The sequence below is a fragment of the Callithrix jacchus genome, chromosome 18 (genome assembly GCF_049354715.1).
Source record: "Callithrix jacchus isolate 240 chromosome 18, calJac240_pri, whole genome shotgun sequence".
In the NCBI taxonomy this organism is placed as follows: domain Eukaryota; kingdom Metazoa; phylum Chordata; class Mammalia; order Primates; family Cebidae; genus Callithrix; species Callithrix jacchus.
This window is the reverse complement of record NC_133519.1, coordinates 33813822-33830161: the sequence shown is the minus strand read 5'-3', so window position 1 is coordinate 33830161 and position 16340 is coordinate 33813822. Positions and strand designations below refer to the sequence as shown.

Here is a 16340-nt window from a genome sequence, read left to right as displayed (position 1 = left end):
TTTTTTTTTGGGAAAACATGTTTAGCCATCTAATTTTCCATGTGTAGAAAACAACTTTGAATTTCAGAACTGAATGGAAAGTCAGAGATCATTTGTTTAACTTTTTTACTTCATAGGTGAAAAAAATCAGTGCCCAGAGAGGAGAAGCGACTTTTCCAGGGGTCACAGCCACCCAGACCTCCTAACTCCTAATCCAGTGTCCTTTTGATTTTACTGTATTTATTACCACACAGCTAGTTAGTGGCAGAATGAGTGCAGACCTCAGGCCATCGATACAAGTCAAGTACTATCAAGGCAACTTCCTAATTCAGACACAGGAGTCTCAGGCGCTGTCACTAAAACTAGATGGCTAGTCTTATCTTTTCCTTGTGAAGCCTCCTAATATTGGGCAACCAGGGCATCTTTCGCCTGTGTTGCCTCTAAAGAGCTCCTTTTAAGTAGTCATCCTTTCTTCTCTCAGATGTCTCTATATCCTGACCCACTTCTGAGTTAGGTGCAGGAACTGTGGTTGCTGTGATTGTACTTTCACATGTAATCCACTAGCAAAGATTGAGAAAAATCACTTTCTCTTCTGATATAATCACTACCCTGTAATCTAGGGAAAGCAGAGGGGGATAAAGTAATCATCTCAGTGTCACTCTGCACCTGTCCTGTGTTATTTCCCCAGGTGGCAGCGCTTCCATGTGAAGGTGACACAGCTCAAGGAGAGCTGTTCTGGTGGGAATTGCTCTCTGGTGGGAGCGTGTTCTTACTTCTTCATATTTCAGAGAGTTCTGCCATGCTGCCCTTCTTTCCAGAGCTAGTGGGTCATGGATGACTGTTCTTTTTACAGGTGCTCTGTCTGACACGAATGGCATCATTGTCTGGCAACCTGATGAGAGATCTATTTTGGAGGCAAATGCAAGAGATGAGCGTTCTGATGGCCGACCTCATGTCCTGGCTTCGCCACATGGTTGGATGACTTAGGCAAGTCACTGTATCCTGTCTGCATCTCAGTCTCTTCACGAATGCAATGGACATAATCAGACCTGCCGTTTTCCCTTACAAGGCTCTTGAAAGGATGAAACAAGGTAAGGGATGTGCAAATGCCCATAATGCCAGAGAGCTCTATAGTGTAAGCATCACTAGGCTCTATAGTGTAAGCCAGAGAACTGGCTAGGGTGGAGAGGTAGAAGGCAGGGTGGGGAGATGAGTGGCATTGTCTATCAAAGGCACTCTTGGGGATTCCTGGAAATGAGCTCTCGGGCTAGGTTTGGGAGGCTGGGTGGGAGGTGTGGTAGAGGGATGGGGTTGTGGGACTCCTGCCAGATGGAAAGGCCCTAGATGCAGCCTCAGCTTCCCACAAGGTATCTAGGTGCTATCAGTATGGGAATGCAACTCCTGAGCATCCAGTGCCCATACTCAGAACTTACGCCTCCTACTTCCAAGGCCACTTTCATGAATCCCTATTTTTTTTTTTTAAAGAAGAGCAACAAGGGGTAGGACCCCTGTTACAGACAGAGTGAAACTAGAGCAAACCTCTTGATGTGCTCAGTTGTGCATGACCAAGCCTCTCCATGGAATTTCCAAAGGTGGAAGCTGCATAATGTGTGCTGATACCTCTGCCTGTGAATTTCAGCCCACACCTTGCAGTATTTGCATGATGTTCATGTGAGCATCTCCTCAGTGCGGGTGGGCATGGGGCACTAAGAGTGGAAGATGAATGTGTGTCTCTGACGATGTGTCTTTGTGTTCCAGAGCCAAAAACAAAGACCCTGCAGAGTGCCTGCTTTACTTTAATTTTTGGTGTCACTCATCACGTGTTGAAAGTAATAATTACTTATAGTGTTTATTGCTGTCTTTGGCATTGTGCTGCTTCAATATTCCTGGTAGGGGGAAGGGAAGAGTATTGTGGAGAGGAGTGGGTATAAGAAGAAAGTGGCTGAGGGTCTTAGAGCCTGAGGATGGAAGGAACCTTAAAGAGCCTTTCTTCTCATCTTTTCTCTCCTTTTCTGGTAAGTGGTCCTGCAGATTCTGTCCAAACACATTTCAGTGTTGCATAATTTACTGCTTCTCAAGTCAACCTGTTTCCTTTCTGGACAATTGAAATGGGAGAAAATAATTTATAGAGTTAGGCTGAAATATGCTTTCTTCTATTTTCAATTCTTTGGTTTCAGTTATATCCTAAAGGTATTATCTCTAGATGGATCAACTGTACATGATGCGTTCAAAAGACATTTCCATAATAGTCCCACTATTGCCTACAGGGATTTAATTAGAGTTTTGGGCATGGTAGAAACTGAAATTTCTCTAATAAGCAGTCTTGTAGATACACTTTAGGACTTATATTAGAGGAAGTTTTAGTAGAACTTGCAAAATGGTAAAAAAAAAAAAAAAAAAAAAAGGAATCCCAGATAGCAATGGGATCTATACGATTCAGGAATATTTAAAAAATCCTTAAGACAATGTATGAAGGACGCATTTATTGCCCACATATTATGCCAGACATAGTTTTGGGGCTGTGTCTGCAGTGGTAAACACAATAGGCAAAGTACCTGCCTTCCTGACGCATACCTCAAATGAGCACAAGACCCCAAATCAAACGAGTAAACTAGTCAGTATCATAACACGATAAACGCTATAAAGAAAATGAATAGGGCAAAGAGACCGACAGCAACTCTGTGTTTATCTGTAATTTTGAAATAGGAAAACATATCGAAATTTTTTTGTGAGTTATTCTTTGGGAATATAGTTCTGGAATCTTTCCCTCGTCCAGGTGTAATAAAGGTATTCTCCTATGTGTTCCTTCTTTCCCTTCCTTTCCTCCTTCCTTTCTTCCTTTCTTCCCTCCTTCCTTCTTTCTCCTTTTCCTCTCCTTTCCTCCTTCCTTTCTTCTTCCCCTCTTCCTAATTCCCTTTTTTCCTTCCTTCTTGAATTTAATTTATCAGAAGCCTATTTTTGTATGTGGTGTGAGGTAGGAATCTTATTTTATTTTTCTCTGTAAAATAAGCAAAAGTTTCCAACAACACATTCTGAATGATATATCTTATTCTCATCTGATCATAGTTTATATACGTACATACATACACACATATGTATGTGTATGTATATATATATGCATAATTTATAAACACAATTCTGAGCTTTCTATTGTTCTGGTTGTTAATCTCTAACTTAGCACTACTGTGTTTTTTATTAGCACAGTTCTCTTTACTCTTGGTTTTTCTTTTCCCAACTTGTTTTAGCTGCCTATGAATATTTTTGCACCATATAAATTTAAAAATTGATTAGAAAGTTTCTTCCAAAAACTCTATGGAAATTTTAACTGGAATTGCATTGAACAGTAGACTAATTTGGGGAAAACTGACATCCTTACAATGTTTGTCATCTGGTTCATAAATATTTATGTCTTTTTGTCTTTTAATAGAGTCAAATATTTCTTTTATGTTAAAGCAATATAAATATGAAGCAGAATGCGAAATCATCACAAATTTTAAGATAAATCATGAAGTTTCAATGAACTGTTATTATAACTCCTTCCTACCAAGACTTTCTTTCATTTAGGAGAGACCTCTCTCCTCTGCCCTTGAGACTTAGCTGGACAAGTTTTGCCCATATACATAGTCCTGCAAGCAAACCCTTTCATGAGTGGTTAAGTAGGTGGCTACTGGAGTCAGATCAGTTGGATTCAAATCCCGAATCAATCATTTGTTAGCTGTGTAACCCTGGACAAGTGCTTTAACTTCCCAAAAGTCCTAGTTTTGTCAGTAACACAATGAAGAATCCAATAAGAGAATGTATGTCAAATGCTTAGCAGAGTGCTAGAGATGGAATAAGTGCTCAGTAAATGTTAGGGACTATTATAAGCAATTTTAAGCTATTCTTGCTGTGCTCTATCACATGTGCATGTGACTGTACCTGTCAATAAAAGAAGAGAAGAAATGTTTGCCCTATCAAACATTAAATAAGCGTTCTGAGGCAACTGCAATCTAAAGCTCTTCCTTGTTCACTTCAAATGCATAATTATTTAAAAAAATCAAATGTGTGAAGTTAGTCTCAACAAACGAAAAACTAAAACAGGCTACAAAAGAATAAAATTGAGGCATCTGGTAGCAGAGAAGTGGATACGATATTAAGTTTTTAATAGAAACAAGATAAAAGCTTTGCAATGGGAATTGTGAGTGATTTTGTGGCCTGAGTTAGTATATCCAGAGTGAAAGTAGAAACCAAGAGGCTGAGAGAGAAATTATATAGTTATTACTTAGAGTTTTCACTACTCTTGGTTTGGGGCAAGGGCAGAAGCAACAGGAAGGAAGGGTTGAAGGGTGTTTTACTATAAAGTGAAGTTGCAGTTGATCAGGAAACCACAGTGTTGAAGACATTCTCTTGAAGGAACTGTTTAAGGTAACACCAAGAGCCAGTAATAATACCGAAGTCAGTGAAAGTGACTGCCAACGCGGGAGCTACTTCTCGAATTACCTGAAGAGTTGATGTCCCACTCCCACTATGGGGGATTGGGGTGCACAGATATCAGACTCTTAGGAGAAGTCAACTTTACTGCCACTGGAACTTTGAATAAACACCCAAGGTTAAATCAAATACTAATCAGTAGTCATTTAAAGAGGAGGAAGACTCAGTCTACGCCTGGGGAGGTTTCATTTTAATTTTGAAATCAACAGTTATTTAAAAAATTTTTTCCAACATGAAGGCAGGTAGTTTATGTCTAATGGCTGTTTATAAAACTCTTAACTAAATCATGTTTTTATAAAAAATGTATAATTATGATGGGCTCTAACAAGGTATTATTTATTACTTCTTTCTCTTATCCGTACCAGGCGACAGTTTAACTGTAGACCAAATTGCTAGTACGATTAGTTCCTGGTGGAAATAATGAAATTGAAAATGCAAAGAATCAGGAGTGCATAACGAGTTTCTAGGGGAATGCATTTATGAATTCAAATTTTTAAGAGAATAGCAAACATATATAGTTGATACATTAGATATTATACTAAGTGTTAAACTTTCCACTGGATCATTCCCATTAGCGTACAAACTTGATATTTTTTCTCTCATGTAAGAAGCAAAATAAACAAAACACCCTCCTTGACTCCAATTCCACTTGAGCTATAGTACTTTTATTCTTCAAGCCTCTATAGTGATGCTTATGGGGCAACTGTAGTCTAAAATTACTCCCTTTAAAGAGTTGTCGTTAATTCCTCTCCCAGGCCTTCTCAACCCTTCTTCAAAGGTTTCTGCTCTTACCAATCCACGGACGCTTTTTCCCTTATGATCATTCTGCGGCAGCCATGCTGTCAAATCCAACTACTTCTAATTTCTGACAAATCTACCACATTTGGCAGATTTGCTCCTGCCTTGACTTTCATGATACCACACAAGACTGGTTTTTCTTCTGTTTCTGTCTACTTCTCAGTTTTCCTTACTGGTTCCTTCTCATCTTCCCAATCTGTATCCAAGGCTCAGTCCTAAACCTCTTATTTTTTTTTGGTCAACTCTACCTACACGCCTTGCCCATTATTAAGACTTTAATGCCACATATAAGCTGATGACTCCAAAATTATTATTTCCAGCTTAGACATGTCCTCTGGATTCCTGACCCAGATATCTGTCTACCTGACATTTTCATGTGGACGTCTACTAAGCACCTAAACTTAATATGACCAAAACAGAGCCCCTAATATTCTCCCTGAAACCAGTAACTACTATACTTTCCCACTTCAGTTAATGGCAACACCTCTCTTCCAGGTCTCACATCAAAAGCCTTGGTCTCATCCAATTTATCTAACATTCTACACCCAGTTTGTCAGCAAATCATGTCAGTTCTACCTTCAAAATAAACCAGCATTTGAGCCTTCCTCTTTGGTCCTCTCTCTGGTTCCATAGGAGGTAATAACCTCCTAAGTGGTCTCCCTGTGTCTATCTTAGCCCTTTGCAATCTACTATTAGCACAGCGGACAGATAAACCTGTTGAAGCCTAGGTCAGATTGTATTACATCTCCTCACAAGCATAGGTCAGATTGTATTACATCTCCTCACACATATTCCCAATGTCTTCATTTCTCACTCAGAGTAAAAGACAAAGTCTTACCGACAATCTATAAGGCTTAGAATGGCCTTGCTCCCTGTCACCTCTCTGCCTTCATTTTTTACCACTTCTCTCCTTTGATTTCTCAAACCATCTACTCTGGACATCTTGAATATTTCTTGAATACATCTGACACATTCTTGCCAGAAGGCCTTTGAACTTGCTGTTTCCTTTGCTTTCCTGGAGTGCTGCTCCCCCAGACAGCTGTGTGGCTAACTCCCCCATTCCCTCTAGTTCTTTTCCCTAAAGTCATCTACTCAGTGAGACCTGTTTTCCAACTACCTTATCTAAAAATCTCAGTTACTGCCTCCCCAATATCTCATCCCCCCCCTCTATCCTTCCTTTTTTTTCTCTTTATTTTTATTTTTTATTTTTTTTGAGATGGAGTTTTGCTCTTGTTACCCAGGCTGGAGTGCAATGGTGCAATCTCGGCTCACAGCAACCTCCGCCTCCTGGGTTCAGGCAATTCTCCTGCCTCAGCCTCCTGAGTAGCTGGGACTACAGGCACATGCCACCGCGCCCAGCTAATTTTTTATATTTATAGTAGGTAGGAGGTTTCACCATGTTGACCAGGATGGTCTCGATCTCTTGACCTCGTGATCCACCCGCCTCGGCCTCCCAAAGTGCTGGGATTACAGGCGTGAGCCACTTTTTCTCTTTAATACTTAATGACTTCCTGGTTTATAATATACTTACGTAAGTATAATACATTTTACTTATATAATCCTGTTGATTAACTTTCCTTTTCATCAGAATGTTTGCTCCATGAATTCAATGATTTTGCTTATTTTGTTCACTCTTGTAGCCCTGGTTCTTAGAAATAGCAGCTGACATGTTGTAGGCCTCAATAAATATTTGTTGCATAAATGAATTAAACCAAATGTAGACAAAGAGAAATGATTTCTTAGAACTCTATCCTACCATTGTTCTTTCTAAACATACATTTAAAAATAATTCTTTCATCCTTTCAAGTGGAATAATTTTTACCATTCTTAGCCACAGCACCATTAGAATCTTTAGCCACCAGAATTTTCAAACACTGAACTATGACAGCATCAGTGTTACCTACCGTGCCATATTTTAATCAGTCATTTATTGAGTCCCCATTTTGCTCCTAGGACTGGGTGTTTGGTGAACTGTTACTGGAATAGAGATATTTGGAGACAAATAACTCTTATTTACCAACTGTGTGATGACCCCATGTAGTCACATAATCTCTGGGCCTCAGTTTCTTCCTTTTTTAATAGAGACAATAACACGCTCTCCTCCAAGTTGTTGAAAGATGCATGAAACTTCTATCGATGCATCACTGCATACTTCTTGATACTTTCGCCACAAGAAAAGCAACTTCGTTAGAAAGAGTAGTTTTTCTGGTATAACGTAAGTTTTATCACATATGCTTTTGCAAACATCACGGATGTTACTGCCCATTATTGCCTGCTGGGTGGGTAGAGAAGGGAGTAGTACTTGTAAGGGAAGGTTAGAGCAGAAGGATATTCTTTTAACATGCAGGAGAAGCCTTAACTGACTCTACGTAGATGCAGAGCCACTAACGACAACAACAATTTACCCTTTACAATATTTTACTGCATACAAAGTACTTTCTCATGCCTTACTTCACTTTGAAATCATATTTGGCAGGCAGGATTCATATGATCTCTTCCATTTTTTAGAGGAGAAATTGAGGCTTCATTTAAGTGACTTGTCTGAGATGATGCAGTGGGTCAGTGGTGCAGCTGAGACGTTATTCCTGCTTCTTTGAATAACTCTCTTTGGCATATCTGATGCTCCTATATTAGTAATTCTGTCAGCTGGGCGAGAGTCTAACTACAGTTCACTTTACTGGCATCTACTCATTGCGATGTTGGTGTGTTTGCCCAGAGTTCAAGCTTTCATACTCCCCCAAACACCCTTCTCATTGTTTTAGAAGGGTCCTCTGAGGCCAACAGAGAAATGCCGAAAACCACACAGAAGTCTGAGCTGTTTTTTACATTGTCTTAGGTACCTGGTAGGATGACCAGAATGTCCATGCTTCGTGAGTGTCCAAAGAAGAAGCAGAGCCTTGAAATAGAAAATGACAGATCAACAAATCCTCTTCCAGAGTCTGTTATGTGCCTGACACCGAAGGGAGACAGGCAAGATTGGAGCACTAATTTTGGTTGAATGGCTAACAGCCTCATCTAATTCTCTTACCTGCTATTTAAGTTCATTACTACTCTGCTTAAGCTCCTTAGCACACTTCAGTGCCCCAAACACATTGAGTTAAAATCTACATGTGTTGGTTAACAAGGTGAAGTTTTTTTCTGTCTGGCTTCTTCCTACCTTTGTTATCTTAGAGCTCACATCAAAACAGCTTGCTTGCCTCATTATGATCCAGGCACTTGATTTCTTTATCGTCTCGATGTCATTAGACTTTGCCTTTGCCAGGAATCCTGGGGCACCCTTGTTTCCTCCTTTATCTGGCTAATGTCTACTCATCCTTTAAGACTTGTCTGAGTCATCAATCCTCTATAATTACTTTTCCATCCAGTCCTTACGCACTGGGAGAAATGCCCCTTCTCTGTGGTCCCACACAACTCTTTGCTTTTTTCAAATACTGCATTATCACTCTGTGTTGCACCTGCTTTCTTGACTCACCCTCTGTCCCCAGTGCTGGCACTGGGTATGGAATTGTTAGATGCTCCATAGAGCATATTCTGGATGAATTAATGAAATATGAGTGAATTGTCAAATATGAAAAAGTGATTGGCAAGGCAATTTTTATTATTTATTTTTTATTTTTATTTTTTGAGACGGAGTCTCGCTCTGTTGCCTAGGCTGGAGTGCCGTGGCATGATCTCAGCTCATTGCAATCTCTGCCTCTTGGGTTCAAGTGATTCTTGTGCCTCAGCCCCCCCAGGTAGCAGGGATTACAGGCACATGCTACCATGCCCAGCTAATTTTTTTTGTGTGTGGCAAAGCAATTTTAATTTCCTCCACAGCCTATGAGATAAAAGACGGAACTCAGCATGCAATGAATATTCAGATGCATGACCTCAACTCTCAGTTTGGCTCTTATGTCCCTCTTGACTTTTGTGCTTGATAGGACTTAAGTCTTAGCCTGACACCAAGAAGGTGACGAGAATCCTCGCTCGTAGAATGGAGCTATGACATGCATCCACAGCAGTGTCCCATAAAGGCTATGTGAAAGTAGCAGCTATGTGAGTATGTGGGTGTCAGGGCCAATAGTTTGCTTTTACCACATGTACCCACACAGAATACAGTACACAGAGCACACACTGAATTAAAATGCTGGAACCCTGCCTCAGATGGGGAAGTTGAATGAACAGAGAATCAAAATGTGAGACTTATGTGGTGGCGAATGGAGAAAAGGTCAGCTTTTCCACTCATACAGTGGCTCACCCAGACCACTGATTTCTCTTGCATAGCCTACCCTAGGCAGACAGCCCCCTCTCCAGCCTGCTGGTTAGGTGGCTGCACTGGTGATCCCACACCCAGGGGAATCTTCAGTTCAGAACCTTAGAATCACCCATGGAAAGTCTAATGACTAAGATTTTAAGTCAGAGAACAGCAAAGGGTGAGAAACTTGGGGGCTGAGAGGCAGGACAGAGACTTCCTCCTCTGTCTTCAGCTTTCCTCCCCTCAGCGCTCTCAAAACAGAAATTATTTCTCATCTGCTCCACTGCCTGCCCCCAGCCTCAGCTTCAGGATGGTCTACCACAAACCTTCTGTCCTGACTGCCAGTGGAGAAACCACCAACCTTTCTGCTGTCAGGCACCAAGCAGGGGAAGATTCAGCCTGGGCCAGACCCACCACCGCCAAAAATCATATTGATCCTTGGCTGGCCAGAGTGAAGAGGGAATGAGGCTGACGAGGGAGCTCTGGAAAAGACACCTCGCCTCTTGCCTTTTGTGGGTCTGAATGTAAGCAGGAGAAAAAGACGTGGATCATCGGGAAACTTAGCTTGGGAGATATTTGAGGATGGGAACCAATTGTCCTCTATAACTCTGAGCCTGCCACTGGCGTAATCTCCAGCAGTGGTGGTCGTTCAAAAACATGGAATACATCATTGAATAAAGGAAAGGGGGGATATGGGATTATTCCCCGGAAGGTAACTGAGTGCTTGCTAGCTCAGGGTGGCAGAGAGGAAATAACTTTCTCTTTGTATTTTTTTCCTAAGGGGTCAAAGAAGAAGCAGGAATGCTCAATTATCTCCCGTAAATAACAACAAGGAGCTTGCAGCATGAGAAAATATCTAACTGCTTTGTAGATGCCATTTAGCACCAGGAACAAGCTATTTTAAAGTCATGATTAAGACGTAACTTGGCTAGGGGACAACTTCTTCAAGGGCCGCTGGCCTGGGTACTGAGTAATAGTCTTACTTATTACCCATGGGCAGGGCAACTGCACTCACAGGTGGAGTAGACCATCCTAACCATGGTTTGACTTGAGGGAAATGTGATCCAGGCAGAGGAAAGAGCATGTCAGAAGGCCTGAAGTATGACAAAGCAGCGTCTCAGAAGTGACTTAATAAATGAGGAAGAATCGATGAAACTTAGCCAAGAGTATTAGAAGACCTAAACAAAGTGAGAAATGTAGTAATTATTTCTATTTCACCTCATTTGATGGAATCCTGGGTTAACTTTTAGGGTGAGGTATCTGCAAATCAGAGCTTGGGCTTAGGGTTAAAGCTTTTGAGGCAACCTCTGCTCTGCCCCTGTGCCCTTCTTTGCCCTTACCCATCATAACATTACAGAAAGGATATTTCCACTTTTGATTCCTTCTGGAATAAGCACATCTCCAGATTGCCTCAATTTTATTGACAGAAAGAAAGCGGGGCGGCGGGGGGGCGGTTTGCTTTAACAGTGTCTGTCTGTTACCTGCTGAATCTGATGATCTCAATTTGAGTTTCAAAATGTGCCTTCTTGGTTCTCCTTGCTTTGTTTTCAGTTTTGTTTGTGGGTTTCTTTGGTTTTTGATAAGTTAGTTTTATTGGATACCTCCTGTTTGTCTGCTTGGCTCTCCTTCCAATTCTCTGAAAACTACCCCTTCTGCCATCCTATACAAATGTTTACCTCTGACCCCCAGGAACCTTGAGTGGGGCTTGAGAGACTCCAGTTTCAGTCTGGCTGGGACTTTGAACAGAGAACATGAAAACCAGGGGGGCCGTGATGCACCATGTGTCCCATTGGAGGTAAAGAAGGCTAGCCTGCTGTGAGGGAATGTGAGATTGCAAGTGAGGCCCTGGGGTCTCTGAAAGGCTCCAATCCTGCATTCAGATTGTTCTCTGGGCCTGGGTACATCCCTGCCCATGGCATCTATGAGCTTCCCTTATATCCTTTTGATAATACCAGGGTATCCAGTATTTTATCTGGTCAGAGGAGACCACAAAGAAGTTCAGTCCAATTTTGATACAGAAATATGCTGTGCAGAGCTGGTTCCTGATGCCACACTCCACTTCCACATTCCCTCTTCCAGTAGAAACAAATCATATAGAAACAGACTCTTCCTGGTCAGGATTTTGTATTTAAATACCAAACTTCAATGCAAAAGAGGAATAGTCTAAGTTTTTTGGTAAATCAGCTGTCCCATTCAGGTGTCCAGTCATTTAAGCAAAAGAAATTGTTTTGTTCTCCCTCTACTGAATTGTTACTAATTTTCCTCAAGTGACGTTACTCTAAAACATTCTTTTAAGAACTTTCACTCTCACATGCATAAGATTTTGCATATTAATACTATATTAATAACATCAACTAATAAGTATTGAGTGCTTTATACATGCCAGGAAGTCTTCTAGGTGTTTTGCATATGCTAATTTGATTTTTGTAGCAGCCTCGTGTGGTATATTATTATTTCCATTTTATATATATAGGGAAACTGAGGCAGAGAGAGATTAAATGCATTAAGTAGCCTGCTGGAAGTCACACACTTACTAAGTGATCAAACGGATATGAACATGGCAGTTTGGTTCCAGAGCCAGGGCTCTAAACCACAACAGTGGATTACTCTTAGAGGTAGATATTCCACAAATAAACAAAATCACATTAAATTTAAATGAGTTTACATTGAGTGTTCTGGGGTCTGAAACTGTATACACATCTGGTTCTACGACTTTCCTAGAGTGCTGATTTTAACTGCTTGAGTAAATGGCTGTACGTCATGGCCTCCCCTGCAAGCCCTCGGCTTCCATGTAGCAGCTAGGGTGAGAAGTTAGTAAAGGAGATTAGTCTGCTAGGTCATTCTTCTCTGCAGTTTTCTCCCGTTCATCCTAGACTGATCTGGTGGGGCATGTAAATGACAAGCAGTCGCTTTCTCGGAGGTGAAGAGCAGTCTGCCTTCCTGGGGTGCTCTTTACTTTGGTCCAAACATTTTCAACTTTTCCCACCATTCCTTCGAGCTATCCCATTACTGGGTATATATTCAAAGGACTATAAATCATTCTACTATAAGGACACATGCACGCGAATGTTCATTGCAGCACTGTTTACAATAGCAAAGACCTGGAACCCAAATGCCCATCGATTATAGACTGGACTGGGAAAATGTGGCACATATACACCATGGAATATTATGCAACAATAAAAAATGATGAGTTCGTGTCCTTTGTAGGGACATGGATGAGTCTGGAGAACATCATTCTCAGCAAACTGACACAAGAACAGAAAATGAAATATCGCATATTCTCACTCATAGGCGGGTGATGAAAAATGAGAACACATGGCACAGGGAAGGGAGTACTAAACACTGGGGTCTATTGGGGGGAATAGGGGAGGGACAGCGGGGGGGGAGTGGGGGAGGGATAGCCTGGGGAGAAACGCCAAATGTGGGTGAAGGGGAGGAAGGCAGCAGAACACACTGCCATGTGTGTACCTATGCAACTGTCTTGCATGTTCTGCACATGTATGCCAAAACCTAAAATGCAATAATAAAAAGAAATAATTCAATCATGTTTGAGTTCTGTGATTTTGCATGAATATTATCTCCTATGGCATAAACCTGTCTGTAGAGATTTTCTTACAAAACTTTAGTACCTATTCAAATAAAAAATATAGCCTTTTACAGGATACCAAAAGAAACCCTTCTTTGTGGGCCTTTGGAATGGAAATTCTGTCCTTATAATTTCCCATGGTGATTCTAAGTGCAGGGTCTTTTCCAAAGCAATTATTGGCAGTGAGCAGTAAAAGTGGTAAAATATTTTCTTTTATGTTTTAAGCCTGCTACAGTTTTAAAAAGTTTAAGTATAGGGCTTTAGAGTGAAAGTAAATCATTAAATCCCCATGTTTATCTTCTGCATGCCAGATGAGGGTGCATCCCTAAATTCTTTCCCTGTCTTTCCCAGTTTCCCCTTTCAAAGACAAATCTCTAAACTGAACAGATGTTTTGAACTTCTACTCACATGGCTTAGCATCAGAGCTTATGGAAACACCTGAGGGAGCAGATAAATTGAGACAAGGAACCTGGCTTACCTGATCCCCGATGTTATCAAGGACAAGCAGTGGCTGGAGAAAGTTTGGTACATGTGACTAAGATAAGCTTCTGAGGAATATCCGATGGTGATTGGAGTGTAAGGACTAACGGTTTTGAAAGTATTCATCGCCATCGGTGACGAAATTTCACTGCAGTTTTGGTTACTTTCAATAAACCACGTAGGCTTACTGTGGCTTCCCTTAATGTGATGAAGCTAACATTCAGCACAGTGCATTACCAGCAAGACCATGCATTAGGGGTAGTGTGTGTGTGTTGTGTATTTGTGTGCATACGAGAGAGAGAAAGGGTGGGGGGAGACAATGAAGAGAGGGTTGGGGGAGAGAGTATGTGGAAGACAAATTATACTACTGCTAAGAAAACAGCAGTTGCCGGGCGCGGTGGCTCACACCTGTAATCCCAGCACTTTGGGAGACCGAGGCGGGTGGATCACAAGGTCAAGAGATCGAGACCATCCTGGTCAGCATGGTGAAACCCTGTCTCTACTAAAAATACAAAAAATTAGCTGGGCATGGTGGCATGTACCTGTAATCCCAGCTACTCAGGAGGCTGAGGCAGGAGAATTGCCTGAACCCGGGAGGCGGAGGTTGCGGTGAGCCGAGATCGCGCCATTGCACTCCAGCCTGGGTAACAAGAGCGAAACTCCGTCTCAAAAACAAAAACAAAAAAGCAACCGTAGACTTGTTTTTAGTCCTTTTTATTGAGATGAATTCTGGTAATATAATGATTCTCATTCATGAAAACCAATAGATACCATTTATTTAACCCAGAAGTTGTACCACCTGAAATTTGTCTAAATAAATGATTGGACAAGTGCAAAAGGATATATGGGAAAAGTTATTCTCCACAGTCTGTTTCATGCCGTCTTCCCACTGTGGATATTACCTAAGTGTTTATCAATAGGTGAATAGTTAAATAAATTTTGTTACGTGCTTTGAAGGGAATTCTTTGTGGCCATGAAAAACAATATAGTTCTATTTGCAGACCTAGAATATGCTCATGTTTTATGTAAAAAGAAAACAGGCTAAGTGACAGAGTATATAATTCATTCTTATTTTTGACATCTATCTGTAACTAAATACATAGGAAGTATTTTGGAAAGATAAATACAAAAATGCTGGCAATAATGATCTCTGTACAGTAGAATTGTAGATTATTTGAATTTCATTTCTTATCTGTTTTTCAAGTATTTTTATGCAATTAATAATCATTAAATTGCTTATATAATGAGGAAAAGTAAAATGATTTTTCACAGAAATTCATAGACCAAATATTGTCTTTGTTTCTAATGATACCACTTCCTCAGTGAAACTATCTCTAATTAGCTAAAACAGATATAAGAAATTGTTTTAATAATATATAGTTTAGACATACAACTTCTTTTTTTTTTTGAGACGGAGTTTCACTCTTGTTACCCAGGCTGGAGTGCAATGGCGTGACCTCGGCTCACCACAACCTCCGCCTCCTGGGTTCAGGCAATTCTCCTGCCTCAGCCTCCTGAGTAGCTGGGATTACAGGAACATGCCACCATGCCCAGCTAAATTTTTTTTGCATTTTTAGTAGAGACAGGGTTTCACCATATTGACCAGGATGGTCTCGATCTCTTGACCTCGTGATCTACCCGCCTCGGCCTCCCAAAGTGCTGGGATTACAGGCGTGAGCCACCGCGTCCGGCCAGACATTCAACTTCTATGGATCCACTTTGGCCACAAGATATACTGATTTCTTCTTTTGTTTGGATATGATACTATTGTGCAACTATTATTTTTTTGAGTCTTAGAGCTGCTACAATTCAAAAATTTGGCTTACTCAGGCTTAAAGTCCTTGTGTTGCCCGAAAATATTTCATTACTTTCTCTCTTGTTACCAGTGTTCCTAAGCTGGTACCTCCAATCAGATAGAGAGACTTACCTTGTCTTTTGAAATAAAAAGGTACTTTGAAATAAAAAGATCACCCCATGTTTAGCAGACAGCAAATGTAAAAAGCATTAATTGAATTTTTTTGTGGCCAAAGTGGATCCATAGAAGTTGAATGTTTGGCCGGGCGTGGTGGCTCAAGCCTGTAATCCCAGCACTTTGGGAGGCCGAGGCGGGTAGGTTACGAGGTCAAGCATTATAATCTGTTAAATTCTTTAGATTAAGATCACTTACTTAATTGAGACAGAAATTATCCCTATTTTCAGAAGAATAAATACAGATTTGGGAAAGCTGGTTGATAGATAGCATCATACAGGTAGCCACTGGCAAAGCCAAGACTTAGACCTAGCTCTGTTGACTTACTTACCATGTATTTTCTCATTTCCATAATACTTCAAGAGGAGTAATAAAGAACTTAATACATCTGGCAACTTCTTATTGGAAGCATATTTATGTTGCTTTAGAGATCTGAGTTCTTAGCTGCAAACAACGAAACAGGCTTTAATCGGGAGTAAGTCCCAAATCACACTTTGTCTACAGGTGTATCTTCACAGCACTTATCCAAAGCACAGCTTGGATTTTAGATACTGCATGGGTCACACTCACTAGGTCCTCTGCTATCGTGACTTCTGAAAACTCAGTGACTATAGCAATCAAGACAGTGTGGTATTGGCGAAACAACAGACGAATAGATTGCTGGGACAAAAATAGCTCAGAAATTGGCCCATACAAATATGGTCAACTGATCTTTGACAAAGAAATAAAGGCAATTCATTGGAGAAGGGATAGTCTTTTCAACAAATGGCTCTGAAACAACTAGACATCAACATAGAAAAAAATCTAGAAACAGATTTTTT

The 16340-nt window shown here is 40.8% G+C and overlaps 1 long non-coding RNA gene across 4 annotated transcripts in view; it reads left to right on the top strand.

The window, feature by feature from the left end:
* Positions 1 to 13027, top strand: part of LOC144580269 (uncharacterized) — a 162400-nt gene extending 149373 nt beyond the window's left edge. For 2 of the 4 annotated variants that reach the window (XR_013529559.1, XR_013529561.1), the window contains exon 3: positions 833 to 13027. This is a non-coding gene — a long non-coding RNA (uncharacterized LOC144580269). The remainder of the gene's footprint in view (positions 1 to 832) is intronic. The other 2 variants (XR_013529562.1, XR_013529560.1) reach the window with 2 other exon arrangements.
* Positions 13028 to 16340: the final 3313 nt, after the last annotated feature.